This window comes from Thunnus maccoyii, chromosome 22 (genome assembly GCF_910596095.1).
Source record: "Thunnus maccoyii chromosome 22, fThuMac1.1, whole genome shotgun sequence".
Lineage (NCBI taxonomy): Eukaryota > Metazoa > Chordata > Actinopteri > Scombriformes > Scombridae > Thunnus > Thunnus maccoyii.
In genome coordinates this window covers 17,058,075-17,073,551 of record NC_056554.1, presented here as the reverse complement: position 1 = coordinate 17,073,551, position 15,477 = coordinate 17,058,075, and the positions used below count along the sequence as shown (strand labels likewise).

General features: G+C 34.8%; 1 protein-coding gene across 1 annotated transcript in view; it reads right to left on the bottom strand.

Annotated features, from left to right (window-relative positions):
- The window catches only part of LOC121890086, a 364,377-nt gene that overhangs the window by 36,297 nt on the left and 312,603 nt on the right, over nucleotides 1-15,477 (bottom strand). The window lies entirely within an intron of this gene.

Genomic DNA, 15,477 nt, shown 5'->3' with positions numbered 1-15,477 from the left:
GTATTCTTGGACACTATATCCTGTATATGTGTATGTGTGTGTTTAATAGTCTCTATAGTGAATTTGATATAAACTGTGGTCAGAACTTGTTATTTACTCTAATTTACTTTTTTTATTTGGTGGTAGATTTGTGTCTATCTGGTCGTTTTATGAAGAAGTCCTGACTTACAAATGTGTTGCCTTCTTATCACTCCAAAGAGCAACAGCAGTTGTGATGATATTATAGTTTCGAACACAAGAAAGCAAATGAAAAAAGTCATCTTAACCCATCAATGAGTAAAATGTTGAACATCCATTTTTCAGTTACAGCAAACAAATTCTGTATTCTATCAGCCTCATTATTCAGAAACAGTATAATTAAATAATTTCTATTATTTGACATTTACAGTATGAATAAACCAACTAAGTTCAGCGTCATTCAACATTTGAACTCAACACATCCATCTATGGTCTGAATTTCTGCTTCTTCCCCAAAAATCTTGAGTTGTTGAAATAAACCTCCAGCAGCAGACTGTTGCTGTCTACCTACTGACCTTTGTCATGGTTGGCTTGATCGTTATTATGGTGGTTAATCTGAGTCTACATCACATATTCAAACAGAATCCAAATGTCAAGACTCATTTCTAAAAACAGCCATGTTACAAACCTCTGGTATTAGGTTATAAAGGCTGCTTCTGTTTACTGTCATTTACCTGTTCTCATTTCTGTGTTTATGCATTTAGTTTGCTGTTTTTCAGAAATTAAATGCATAAAGGGAAAACAAATCAAAAATAAAATACTTTAAAAATAAACTGTTGCACATTTTGCACCATTGTGTTACACAGTTTACTTAACAAATAGAGCTTGCGTAGAAAAAACAAGCCACTGCTTATCAGCATGACGAAAACAAACCAACTTACAAGTTCCTCTCTACACATAAATATGTGTTGCTGCAATAGCAACACATATTGTGTTCATCACATTCACACCAGAGGTGATGTGTTAATACACGGAAAAGAAGAGGTGTGTGATACTGTGCAGGATGTGCAATCATATTTTTAGATGGTAAAATATTTTGGGAGGTAGTAGAAATTGAGTCAAGTGCAATGCATATGAATATAATATAGTAATTACAGAATGTTTTTTAACTGACTGTCTTTGAATACAACTATGACTGGTAGTGACATGTGGAAGTGGACAGTCAATATTTATTTCTCAATCTGAAACATCATACAACAGAAAGTCAGAGGGGTGAGCTTGTGAAAATCTGACATTAAAGTTCTCACTGTGTTTTACATCTTGAACTCTCCCTATCACCTCAGTCTGCCATCTGCTGTCAACCAGGTGTGAAACATGTCATCTAGCTGACAGCATACATTTGGCTTTAACTAAAGACTCATTTCCTCATTTTCATCGGTTGGTCGAGAGTCTCCCCTGCAGGACTCCTGCTCTGTAGGCATTGAGTGGAGCCTTTGATGGCAGGTTTGATTGACAGGCCGGGCACACAGCACACATCAAATAACAAATCATCACATTGAACAATGAATGTGGCAGCAATAAATAATGAAGGCCCACATTAAATAATGAAATAGTAACATTTAGTGGTGAAAGCTACACATAGACCTTCAAATAAGAGATAAAAATATTGACCATTCCACCTCTGTACTAATTATTTGATGGGTTACTGTTCATTGTTTGACCTTTCTATTCATAACAGTCGACATTAATTGCAATGTGCATTTGTTATTTGATGTTTAGCTTTTCATTATTAGATATGGATCAGTAGTGCACCACTCTCCTCTCTACTTCCTCAACTCTCTCTGGCGTCTGCCCTCTGATCAGCTCACATTAGGAAAGACATGTGGACTCACACCTTTGGTAGTGTGTAATTAGATGACAACGCTAGTTAACTCAATTATATAAATATATAAAGTATACATTATGTAAAAATAAAAAGCATTTAGAAACACCACTGACTGTTTACTGCAGAACAAAAAGTTTATTGATGCCTAACAAAAATAAAGTACATAAAGCACTGGTAAATTCATTTGTAAATAGACAGGAAAACTTTCCAGTATAATAACAGCAAAAGTTACATGTAATAGTTGATAGCAGTTCATTACATATACAAAAGTAATTGTTGACGTCCATCCTGGAGTTTTTTCATCTAACACTGAAAAATATGCTGACTTTAAAGCTGCACTACCACCTGGGTAATGTCGTTTAAACATTTCAAACTGATACCTCCTGCTGCTTTTTGAAACAGCCTGCTATCAAATTTTTTAAAATAGAGTGACAAAATAACTGTAAAAATAATGATAATAATAATACAGTGCATAAATACTAAATGGGAATAAATCTCAGTAGTCTTGTGCTTTCTTCTAAAAAGGAGAGTATTAAATCCACATGATGTAATTATTTTATATCATCTGCTATTACATTAACTGTACAAAACATTGAGCATCGCTGATATTTGGATAGCAGAGTTGCACACAATAGTCATATAAAATGCTGTTAACCATATTTATTTGGCCTTGTCCATACAGCTGTCTTTACTGACCTGAAAGACAACCACAAAAAACAGACATATAGGGTTATTCAAGATGTAAAATATGCTTTCAACATGCTATCATGACATATAGTCAGTAGTATTAATCATTACAGTTTGCACATAACATGGCAGAATTATTACCAAGAGCTGTTCCTGGTTTAACTTCAGAATAAACAGCTTCATCAGTTGCTGCAGGAGATGATTTTCCTATAAATGGAGAGAAGATTAGTCTGAAACATTTGCCAGTAATGTCATAATTTACAATGATAATGTACTGAAGGGTTGTCAGTGTTAATGTCTCCACTGATAATAAAAGAATAACAGTATTGTAATGCCCACAGTGCTCAAAGCAGTTAAACAGCAGAGTATTATGGCTTTAACAGGATTTAGTAAACATACTGATACTGAATATACATACTGATGTATAAATACTGTTCTTCATCACTGCAAACACACGTAATTTAAAATAAACATACATTCCAACACAAGATATTCAATGAAAAAATAATAATTATAAACACCTACAATTTTACAAACATTGAGCACATTACATACATTACACTGTGTCTAAGACCAACATGATGGTTGGTGTAGATTTTACTTACCTTTGTGTTTCTTGGCTTTGCCTTTATTGTGATAGTTAACCTGGGCATACGTTAGATTATCATCTAAAACAGAAACCAGATGTCAGGATTTGTTTGTTCAGCAGACATATACAGCTGGATGGATGAATGGATGGATTGACAGGTAGAATGAAAATAAAAGAAATTTGGGATATTTGTCTTCTTTTTTAGTAACAGAATTTAAAATGTATAAAAGGAAAATCAAAATCCACACAAATCAGTTGTTGTAACTGAAACTTCAATTTATGTATTTTGTTTGTTTTTTGAGAAATGTCTCATCATTTTAGAGTCTAAAGGCTCCTTTATGTGAGCAGGATTTGACAATATCTGCCTCAAGCAGCTCCCAGTGGCAGTAGTACCAGAGGTGACTTAGATTATTTGAACTGCATGCTGACCCATAATTACATACAGTGTAATTAACAAATAATTATATATTTGACACATTTTCAATAAAAACATACAGGAGGGACTGTACCTGCAGCAGATCCTATCTTCACATCAGCATAAACAGAGCTCTCCACTGTTTCATGACGCTTCCCTGTTAAGATGATCAAAGAAATGCATGAAAATAATAAATGTATCTTTTCTTTTTGTTTAGTCTGCTGGCAGATAAAAACATCTCTGAACTATTTATTGCATTTCAGTCGTTTGTGTACTCACCTGCCTTAGCAATGTTTTTAAGCTCGATCGAAGAATATATAATATCCTGGGATTCTCCTGCATCTGAAATATACTTATTTTTTAGTTACAGGATTTTATATCAATTAATTGTAATCAGTCCCCTTAAATAACGTAATTGTGCATTTCTGACTGTTCTGTGTAAATCAAAAGGTATATACTGTAGCATGATCAGTGTCCTCAGAGCCTCTGACTGATTCATAGAGACAGGCATCGACTACAGAGCAGTTAATATCAAGCCAAGGTCAAATTCATCATTATTTTTTATTTGTGGTGTAGATAAGTGCACAAAACAAGGAATTTTAAATATTTTAGTCTTTGAAACTGTAATATTTAAAAAGTCACAAACAGGACTGAAAGATATTTTCATACCATGAAGCAGTGATGGTGTTATTATAGTACGTATTGTTATGATAGGACAGTAGAACAATAATATCTCAGGACTCTGTCTAGTAGTTTAGGTTCAGTTCAAGTGCAAACAATGTGAAACCATGTTATACTCTGATCTTTTGTGCATGTGGTTAAACAGCTGACACGTCTTTGAGACTTTTGATTAATGTTCTTTGAAAATCAGCTGATTAGAAACTGAGTGTAAAAATGTTCAGGTTAGAGTTAATGGTAAGTCCAACAAATGAATCAGGATTAGTTTGAAGACTGACCATGGAGAGAAGAGGAGTTTTCATTCTGATTGGTGCTCTCAGACTGGATCGGCCTAAAACGTTTAGCAAATACATTAAATTTAATAAGAAACATTGAAGGTACTGCTGTTATGTTCAAAATGAGAGAAGATGGTTTTGTACCAACCTGATAAAGTGTGAATCTGTGAAAAAGATACATGTGTTGTTACATCTGGTTGTTCTGTAAATTGTTCTGACATTTCACGTTATGACATCAGCATATGTCTAAGTATTTGAATAAATAAAATATATAAAACTCTTAACATCAGAAGGAAAAAGTCTCACCTTTGGATCGTCTGTAGCGATACAACAGGAGCAGGAGAATAATAATTATAATTCCACAAACCAGCCCAACAATTAATGGTATAAGAGATGAAGAGCTGTCAGGCCTGGACACTGCTGTAATAGATAAGAAATAATAACTATTAATACAATTAAATAAGTTCTATAACACTTTTCTAAAATTGAAGTGCCTTTATAAAAATAAGTGAAGTCACATCAAGTCTTAGTAAAGACAAAAAATCTAGGATACAAAAAAAGTCGACTTCTGCAGCACAAACACATAAATACAAACACATTAATATACAAATCTAGAAGTATGAAAACACAAACACATATACACACACTAAACACACAATAAACAGTATGTATAAACATGTATGTGTTGCTATACAGTGTGATATGAGTCATGACCACTGATGCAACTTTATTCAGCTCAAAAGAAAACAATCTTTGACTCATCATTCATTTACATTTGTATTTTGATATATACTAAATTTTGTAATTATGTTTCATTATTGAATTACCTTAGGTTCAGTATAAAACAAGGTCTCTTACACAACCTAATATGTGAAATCAGATGAAACTAAACCTGTAAATTTCTAATTCTGTAAAGTAATTGACCACATTTCTTTCTAAGACAGCAACACAGTTTACAAGAAAGAAAATGCATGAATTGTTTTAATCCTACTCACCCTTAACTGACATCCAACTCTGTACTGATTCTTTTCCTGAGTTTTTACACTTGTAGAAGCCTTCGTCTGACTTTGACACTGCAGAGATATTCAGCTCCCCTCTGATATCATTTTGGATAAGTTTGTCATTTTGATAGAAAAACACGTTGGAAAGTAATTCTCCTGTCTTCAGTTTGCAGCCAAGAGTAACAGAATCTCCCTCAGTCACAGGATGCACAGGGCTCACCAGGATAATATCTGCATCTGTAAAACAGTCAAAGAATATGAAGTTTCAATCAGAGACCAGCTGCTGACCTTTAGAACAAGGTGACATAAAACCATGAGAATAGATCACACATATGCCTTTATTTTTCTCCAACTAATTTATCTCACAGAATCAGTGTAGCTGAGCAAAGATCCAACATTTCAGCTTTTATTACATACATGTCTTGTAACTGTAAATATACTAGCTATGGCTAGTTAGCACAAGAGCTAACAGGTACACATGAAAGAAACGATGGATGGCTATTGACACAAAAACACCTCTGACTGAATCAACATGTTAATTTATCATCAAGAATAAAGAAAGGTCTTGCTGCACACCAAAAAAACTGTGGACCCAAACATCTTGGATCTGTAAAATATTAATTTCCAGTTGTTTAAATAAATATGAAGAAGCTTTAATTTTGTCCACAGATGAGTTTTTGGTGTGAAGCAAGTTCTTTCATAATTTATTTATTCTTTTGTATTACCTGTGTTTAACAAGAACACCTCTAAATTATGAGTTGTGCAGAGGACGTCTGATTTTCTAATTGATTGGATGATATTTCTTGATTATAATCTTAAGGAAATATAGTTTAATGAGCTTTTAATTTTGTTAAAGAAACAATAATATAATATAATTTTTCTATCAAAAGGTTAGGCATATAACTTGATTGTCTACACAGGAAGTGTAGTTAGTGACACCATGTTGAAAATAATTTAAATACAAGATGAAAATGAAATAAAATGTAATGTAAACATACTCTGTATAGTGATGTTGACTGCATTGCTGAACTCTCCTGATCCAGACTCACACCAGTACACTGCATCACTCTGCTGTGAACTGTTGATGTTGCATGTGGATCCAGTCATTGACCACCAGTTAGAACAGTATGACCAGTAGTGGTCCTCAGGAAACCTCCTCACTCTCCACTCAGTAGAGTTTCCTTCACAGCTCAGTGAGACAGAGTCAGAGGTGAAGTGCTGCACTCTGTCAGGACTCACTTTGAGAGTCACTGCTGAATGAACATCTGAAAAACAACATGTAATGAGGAGCAAACAAAGTACAGAGATATTAAAATTGAAAAAGATCACAATGCAAAAAATCCTCTTTTTTGTATTCTAATACATTTTGTTGTTGAGAGTAAAAACATCTGAATAACATAAACTGTGCAAAAGGTTCAGTGTTTTGGTGAAACTGTGAGTGTTAAGAACATACAGAGCATATGGACTGACAGTGGAGACGTGAAGTGAGCTGCAGAGTGGTTTGAGCTGTTTTATGGATGTTTTGATTATTTTTTCTATCTTGAAAACTTGCTACCAAGATAACTACAGCAACTGTTCACCGTGAAGCTGTAAACAACCTACGTTTACCTGCCACCTTTCAAACATACAGAGGATGTGTTTTTCATACTAAATGATGCTTCATTGTCTCTATATAAAGTACTAGTCAAAAGTTTGGACACACCTTCCCTTGAATGAGACAGTGTGTCTAAACTTTTGACTGGTACTGTATAGTCAGTGTTTTTCTCTCATCTGTGAGTTTTCTCAGGTTTCCAGCTGTTTCTGTACTTTGTCCATTTACCTGCTTTGTTGCCTGATGACTTTTCTGGTTTTTCATTACTAGATTTTGACTGTTTTGTATGTCTATATGTTGCCTGATCACTAGATAAAGTCTCTTTTAACTACACCTGTCCAGCCTGCTGAGTCAGTAAAAGTAATGAGTATTGGCTGTAAGATGAGCTCAGGTATCCAAAGTAAAAGTATTCATTGCAAAGAGGAGCAGAGTTTGATTTCAATGACAAGTAAAATCATAATATCTCAGTTTTTTGGTGCTGTAATGCTTTCAGATCAATTGAAGATGTAAAGAAGGAAATCCAGCCCAGTCCAGTATGTAGAATAATTCAATATCAACATTGTGTTTAATGAGTGTGTTGAAAAACTGAATTGTTGACTTGATGGAGAAAGGTCATAGGTTCACCACAATTAATACCCAGATAATGACATCACAACTGCTTCTTGACAGAAGGAGACAAAAACAAACAAACAAACTCACCTCCAGACCAAACAAACGCAGGTTTGCTGTAATTAGTGTAAAACACTGGGTCTCCTCTTCCAGCTCTACACATATATCCTGCTGTGTGTGTCGACCCATGAATGATGTAGGAATCCTGTTCAGTCCCATTGGTGCTACCAGGTAGCAGCTCATAGCTGTAGGAGTTGTCTGATAGTTTGGGAACAGTCTTATACCAGTAGAACCTCCATCCTGCAGATGGATGTTCAACCTTACAGCTCAGAGTTACTGAGTCTCCAGGACTCAGCCATGATGGAGACACAGTGAGGACAGACTCTGGTGCATCTGTTGGAAAGTGATTTTCTCAGAATGAAAACATGTTATGATGTAGACTTTTGTCTCTAGACATATAAATAAATCTTATCTGATACAGTTATCATTTTTCTTGAGGATCAGACATGTTTTCTATTGAAATTATTCAGACACAGATAGGTGGAAACTCAAAAACATGATATTCTCACGATTAATGAAACACAGTCCAACTTACATGACACTGTCAACCTGATGAGATCACTTCTGTCTGTTGAATACAAATCTATTTTCTGTTCATCCTTACACTGTAGTTTCCACACTGTTATAAGTAGCACAGAAACTCCAGTATTCACTGTGTTTTTCAAGGTTTTTCTTTGGTTGTTTTCCATTCATACTCCCACTCAGTGTCTCCACTATCTTTGATTTCACATCTTAGAGTGATTGACTCACCACTGAATATCTGAGGCCAGTTGGTTTGCTGTGTTACAACAGTCTTGTTAGAAACTGTACTCACCAAATATACACAGTTTGGATAAAAACAGAAATATATACTGGTATGACTGTCCTTTCTGCTGTCAGTGTGGCCTACAGATTACATTAGAACAAATAAACAAAACAAGTAAATGGTTGGAATGAGATTTGCCTGAAGAAAATGTTCAGCACAAGAACTACAGGGAAATCATTCTTGAAATAGCTCAGAAGCCTGAATGGCTGCCTCCAGGTCAACATGTAACACTATTAAACTAACAGATCAATCTTAGAAATAAAATAAATAATCAGAAATAAAATAAATTAAATTAAGTAAATATACTGAGTTATTAGTTATTAGTGATATGAGATGGCATTGATGAACAAAACAACAGATGAAAACAATATAAAACATAACATGTACATTATGGATGAAAGATGTCCAACTTACGTAATACTGTCAATGTAATGACATCACTCCACTCTGTCGAGGAATATGAGTCCTTCCTTCCTCTACACTTGAATTCTCCACTGTAGTAATTGTTGCTGTTGATCCTGTGTTCACTGAGTGTTGGAGATGTGTTTAAGTTGGCTGGTGTCCATTCATACGTCCACTTAGTGTCTCCACCTCCCTGGATCTCACATCTGACAGTGACTGTCTCACCACTGTATATCAGAGGCCAGTTGGGTTGCAGGATCACAGTGGCTTTATTTGGAACTGTTCACATAGAAAAATACTTAATTATTAGGACACCAATAGAAATGTAAAATAAAAAAGTCAAGTCAAAGTCAGTTTTTAGAACAAAATTTCAGGGTAATCGTCTTTATTGTCCCCTAACGACAATTTGATTTTTGTAGGACGGTTTAACAAATAATGCAAACACAACTAAACAGCCATAATAACAAAAGCAGTTAAAAAAAAACAACAGAAGTATGAAAACATATCAAGCAACGTGTTTGCAAAAGAAGACTTAATAAAGTAATAAAAGAGCATAACATGGCCATTTTTTTACCATTATACAGATCAAGTGCCTACACACACACACACACACACACACACACACACACACACACACACACACGCACACACACAAACACACACATTGCTTAAAAGCAATAGAAAAACAGTCTTTCACACAAAATATACAAATTAGGATTAAGGGCAAAGTCTTTGGGGCAGCCAGTGGAGAGAAACTCTTATCTGACAACACTGACTCTCAACTTTTGAGATCTATTTCATAAAAAAATCTAAAAGCCACTGCAGCCATTTAAACAACAGGACAGCAGCTTCTTGGCAGAAATGGGGCTGAATGGTGTTTAAAGACCAAGACAAATCCACAAACATTTTAATAGGAGAAATGTGTTCTAACCAGAAATAGATGTTATGGATAAAACTGAGTGGTGTCATGGAAACATCTTCTACTCTTGTTTTGCATCTTTACACAACCTGAAGAGGGTTGTAACGATTTATTTTCGCCATCATCAGAGGAGTAAGAGCTACTAACTTATATTCAGTTTTTCATTAACGTTCTCATTTTTTGCTATTGATACCAAAATGACTCTTTTTACACTACTGATAATAGATTTAAATAATTTATGTTGTATTATTCCACAACAAATCACTAAACTCACCAGTTTTCCAAATAGTGACTCCATCGCTGTACTCTGTGAAGATCTCTGGGTCTCCTCCTCTTCCTCTTCTTCCTGCTATGCAGTAATAGTTGCCTCCTTGTGAGACCTTGTTAACTGGTTTAACATTTGAGATGGGTTGATATGCAGAAGAGCCTGACCAGTAGTATCTCCAATCAGCAGAGGCGTCCACAGAGCAGGTCAGTGTCACACTGCCGTGTACTGGTATAATGGTTTTGTCTGCTGTCAGTGTCGGTTTGGCTTTATTCACTGTTCAGTTCAGAGCAAAAAACAAAACAAGTAAGAGGTGAGATGGAATTTCCCTTAGAAAAGCTTTGAACATCAATTAAGTCATTTAGCAAATACCATCATATGGCAGTTGCAAACAGAGCATGTGACATATGACTCTCAATCAATCACTGATTTGGTAAACAGAACTAACTAACTAACTAGGTACTGTTGATGTTTTATTATTGCACAGTGTTTTGTTTGCTTGTTTTCTTGGGGGAGCAACATACAGCACACTGCATGTTGACTCCTCTGAAGTTATTCTGTTCTGACACTTAAGAGGAAGAAAGGGGGTCATATTTTCTGTTACCTTATATAACTAGAATTAAAACAAAATTACATTTTGAATATGATATGAACATATTTGACTTACGTGATAGTGTCAGTGTGATGGCTTCACTCCACTCTGTTGAGGAATAAAAATCTCTTCTACCTTTACAACTGTAGACTATGTAGACATCATATATATGTATAGAAGCACTGCTGATTCTGAATTCTTTATCTTTACGAGATACGGCCACATTGTTTTCTCTCCATTCATATTCCCATCGAGTGTCTGCACCTCCCTGGATCTCACATCTGACAGTGATTGTCTCACCACTGTATATCACAGGCCAGTTGGGTTGCAGAGTCACAACAGCCTTGTTGGAAACTGTTCAAACAGAAAAGTAAAGTAGTATGAAAAGACCTTTGCAATCACATGTTTGTCAGATAAACAGGTCTTACTGAGGACAACAGTCCTCCCGAACACCTGAACCTAAACTTTTACAAGAAAAATTTATCTCACAGTGCAGAGAGACTTGACTGTTCAACATCAGTCATTTTGGGGAACAGTTTAATAATCCAATGTAGTTGCATCTTTGTTGTCTAGGTTACCAAGCAGGCAGATTACTGGACATTTTTAAAAGATTCATTAAATTAAATTTTCAATGAACAAGAATCAGAACCTTCTTATTCAGCATTAAGAATTCAAGTTCTTACAGCATTTCTTTTATTTTTTAAGAGCACATTTCCTTTAATGTTTGTGCTTTCACTTTTGTATGTGTTTTGCAGTTTGTAGCATCTCTGGATTTGCAGCACGTTTTTCTTAATGTTTGTGTTTTCACTCTTCTGTTTGCTTTGTCACTGTACATGTGAGCTCTTTTGACATACAGCTGCCAAAGAAACAATTAGCAGCCAAGTATCCAATTACTTTTGATCTTTTGCTTTCTTGTTATATTGAGAAACTGAGAAAATATTTGTATTATGGTGGCAGCATTACACTGCCATAATATTAAGATATAATATAAGCAAAACTATTTTAGCGTATTGATTTTTGCGACTGGGAAAAGGAGACATGATTTTACAATAAAATTATATTTTTCTGGGAGTCCATCTCACAGTTGTTTGAGGTTATGGAAAATATTTGCTCAACTGAATTTCATAAAAGTTTAGTGCCTCAAATCATGTCAATAGGTCTGTGTGTCATTTACATTTTGTCATTTAATTATAATTTGAAACAGCCAAATTAAAAAAAAAATTAAACTGAGGCTTTTTTTAGCTGCTGACAGAATTCAGACAATTACACAGATCATTATGATGTTACATTCCTCTGAAACACATACGTTGGGCAAAAGTTAAGGTAACTTCATCATACATCTGGTTTAGCTGCAGTTCAGCTGAAGCTCTGCTTGTTTTGACAGAACATCAGGTTCAGTTTAGCAGCTGCATTTTAAACTCCTGCAAGTTCAGGTTTAACTGGACCCTGTCTAAACTGCAGCTAAGCTGGTCAGATGCTACGTGACAGAGCAAAAACCCCCAAAGTTTACAAGTTCAGTTTCTTAGAAGCTTTTAAATAACTGTTCAAGGAAGGTTTTGTTGTAGAATGTTCTAGTATTTATTTTCCAACAAGTCCTCCAGGAAGGACAGTCTCTTATTTTGATCTGTTATTTCTGCATTTTTGTATATTGTCCATCAATGTCTTTTCATTGAGTCGTCGTCACCTTTGTTGCAGGTTTCATCTCCCAATAATCAGTAATTTTCATAATATCAGTTTGAATTTGTTACATGATGCTAAATGTTCATATATTGTATATCACTGTTGGGCCTCCTGGTATTTATTAGCTGTTGTTTCACATCATAACCTCCTGATGAGGGTTTTAAAGTAGAACTGAATGCCTCTGTCCTTTTTTGGAGTAACTCTACCCTTAAAAACTGATTATTATCGTTACACAGTAAAACAGTATAACAACTATACAAAGGAGGTGTTGACAAAGTCTCAGGGGAGCAAATATGACAAAAGTGACTTTCACTCTTTGAGGTCTATTCAATAAAAAATCAACTAGAGGATCCAACACATGTTCTGTTTTCATCATCACTTAAAATAAGGACTACTGCTCTATATTCATTCATTCATGTTTTTGTTTCTTATTGATACCACAGTTGTTCACAAAAATGGAACTAAGCACACAATTTTGAGAACTTGAAGCTCATGTATCACCTATAAACTCTAAGCACAATCCCATTGCTTTCATTCAAACAGAAATTCTAAATCAGACTTTGCTCTCTACATTGCAGGTCAGTGTCACACTGTGCCATCCTCTTATGGTCTTCCTGTCTGCTCTCGCTGCAACCCAGTCGCCAGAAGAAAACGTTGGCATTGAACGTTTCTGCAAACCACAGAAACGTTGAATATATACGTTTCAACACGTGAATTACATATCATATCAACATTTCTACAAACGTAGCATATTAACATTTCTACTCGTTGAATAATGATGTTTTGTGGTGTGACAACGCTGTGGTTAAGGTCTGGTTAGGTTTAGGAACAAAGACCACTTGGTTAGGGTTAGGGAAAGATCATGGTTTGGGTTAAAATAAAAATAAAAAATAAAATAAAATGGCCGATGTCTCACTAAAAAAGCCGGTTTTCTCGCCAGAAAACAAATGACAAATGTCTGCTTTTGTCGGTTGAAACAGGAAACGGACATTAATTTCGGTTTCGAAGTGGTCTCGAACCGTGTTCTCTGCTGATTTCCAACTTACTAACCATCCACCTGCCCCTCTTCCTCCCATATAGGAAAGATCAACTCATATAGATCACATGTGAACTTTAAAGACATGTGAACGTCACTTTAGAAATGTTGACATAATACATTTTGTTGACATTTTCATATGATACGTTTTGTTGAAATGTTAATATGCTACGTTTTTCACATGTTGAAACGTAGATATTAAACGTTTCTGTGGTTTGCAGAAACGCACAGTGCCAACGTTTTATTCTGGCGACCAGGCTGTTCAGTGTGACCTTGTGTCTGTCTAAGTTTAGAAAAACAAAACGAATAAGTGACTGTCATGGACAAGCCATCAAAAATGTATTTATATCTTTATATAACACAAAGGAAACACCTGTTTAAAATCGTGTATGACTCAAATGAATTTAGACTCTCTGTTTGCACATTTATGTTCATAATCAAACTCCAACTTGTCTTTCTAAATGCTGCATATGTGTTTTCTTCAGATAATTGTGTGTCTCAAGGGTCATCACAACATCTGGTCTCCCTACATAAACACTGTTTTACAAATGCTGTTTTACACCTTTGTGCACAAATCAAGTCATTTCAGAATTTGTATTGATACATGGAGTAAAATGATACATACATGATAAAATATGAACACAAAAATGGGATGTGATTAAAGGCCCAAAAGCGCTAAAAGCGATAATTGTAAAACGTGACTGCAGTGAAATAATCAGAATAAAACGATTTATTTCTCTCATTCAGAAGCTTTTTTTCTCACTACCGCTCTCTCTCTCTCTCTCTCTCTCTCTCTGAGTTTGGGCGTCAAGACAGTTTGACACGCCTAATAACACTTTTGGTGTGTGTTTGGCCATTAAAACCAATAAGTGTACTTCAAAACGCATCACACGCTTTCAGTGCGTTTGGGCCTTAAGAGTAATATAGTGGATAACAAATAAGAAATAAATATTTATATATAATATACAAACAAAAATCATTGGTCACCTTCAGAGTGTCCGTAGAAGAGTGTATTCAGCACTAAAATAAAGATTGAAACTTCATCAGACATAATCAAACTGACAGAAAGTCAAAATCACACAAACATAAAACAAAAAAACAAAAACAATTAGAGTTTCAGCTGTGGTAACTATTGTTTGATAAATTAAAACAGATAAGATGAGTAAAATTCTTTAAAATGAAATATGTATATATATATATATATATATATATATATATATATATATATATATATATATATATATATATATATATATAAAATAGGTAAATCATGAAATTCAACACTCATATACATAACAATATCTTAAACAATTCACATTTACATTATGCAAAAACAATCATCCAGCAGTAAATTGAACACAGTCCTTCAATCTAAACTGAGCCAAGTCACCAAACAACATCTGGCCTATAAAACAGCCCTGTAGTTAAAACCATAAGCGTGCTCTGTTCAAGCTCTCAGAGAAACTGGTTCAACTGACTATTCAGCAACATGTTCTTTAATCTGTGACATGCAAACAGAGAAAGTCAGTAATGTACTTACAGAATAATCCCAGCACACAGATCAAAGTGTACCTCATCCTCACATCCAGCACTGACACTCTGTCACTCAGCTGCTCTAAGTCTGACAAATGTTTCTACTTTACTTTAATAATAATGCAGCAGAAAGAGAGAAGTTACATTTCGGGTAAATGAAAGATGAGATCAGACTTTCTCCAACTTCTTTAAAATTTAGCCTGCCTGTGTTTCCTTCCCTTGTATGCAAACCACAAACAACTTCAATTGGTTTGATAAACATTGACACATGTACACTTCCTGGTCACTGCAGAAATACATCCGCTTGTGTCTTGTGCAAAGGTTTGTGCCTAGAAAATGTTATGAATAAAAAATGTATAAACAATAAGTATTTACTGCACATCCATAAACCAAAAAATCATTGACTTCAGTCATATCACATCATAAACATGCTTAACATTTTATTGTGTTTATTTGTGTATGTTATGCAGTATATGCCTACTGCTCTTGCATCAACA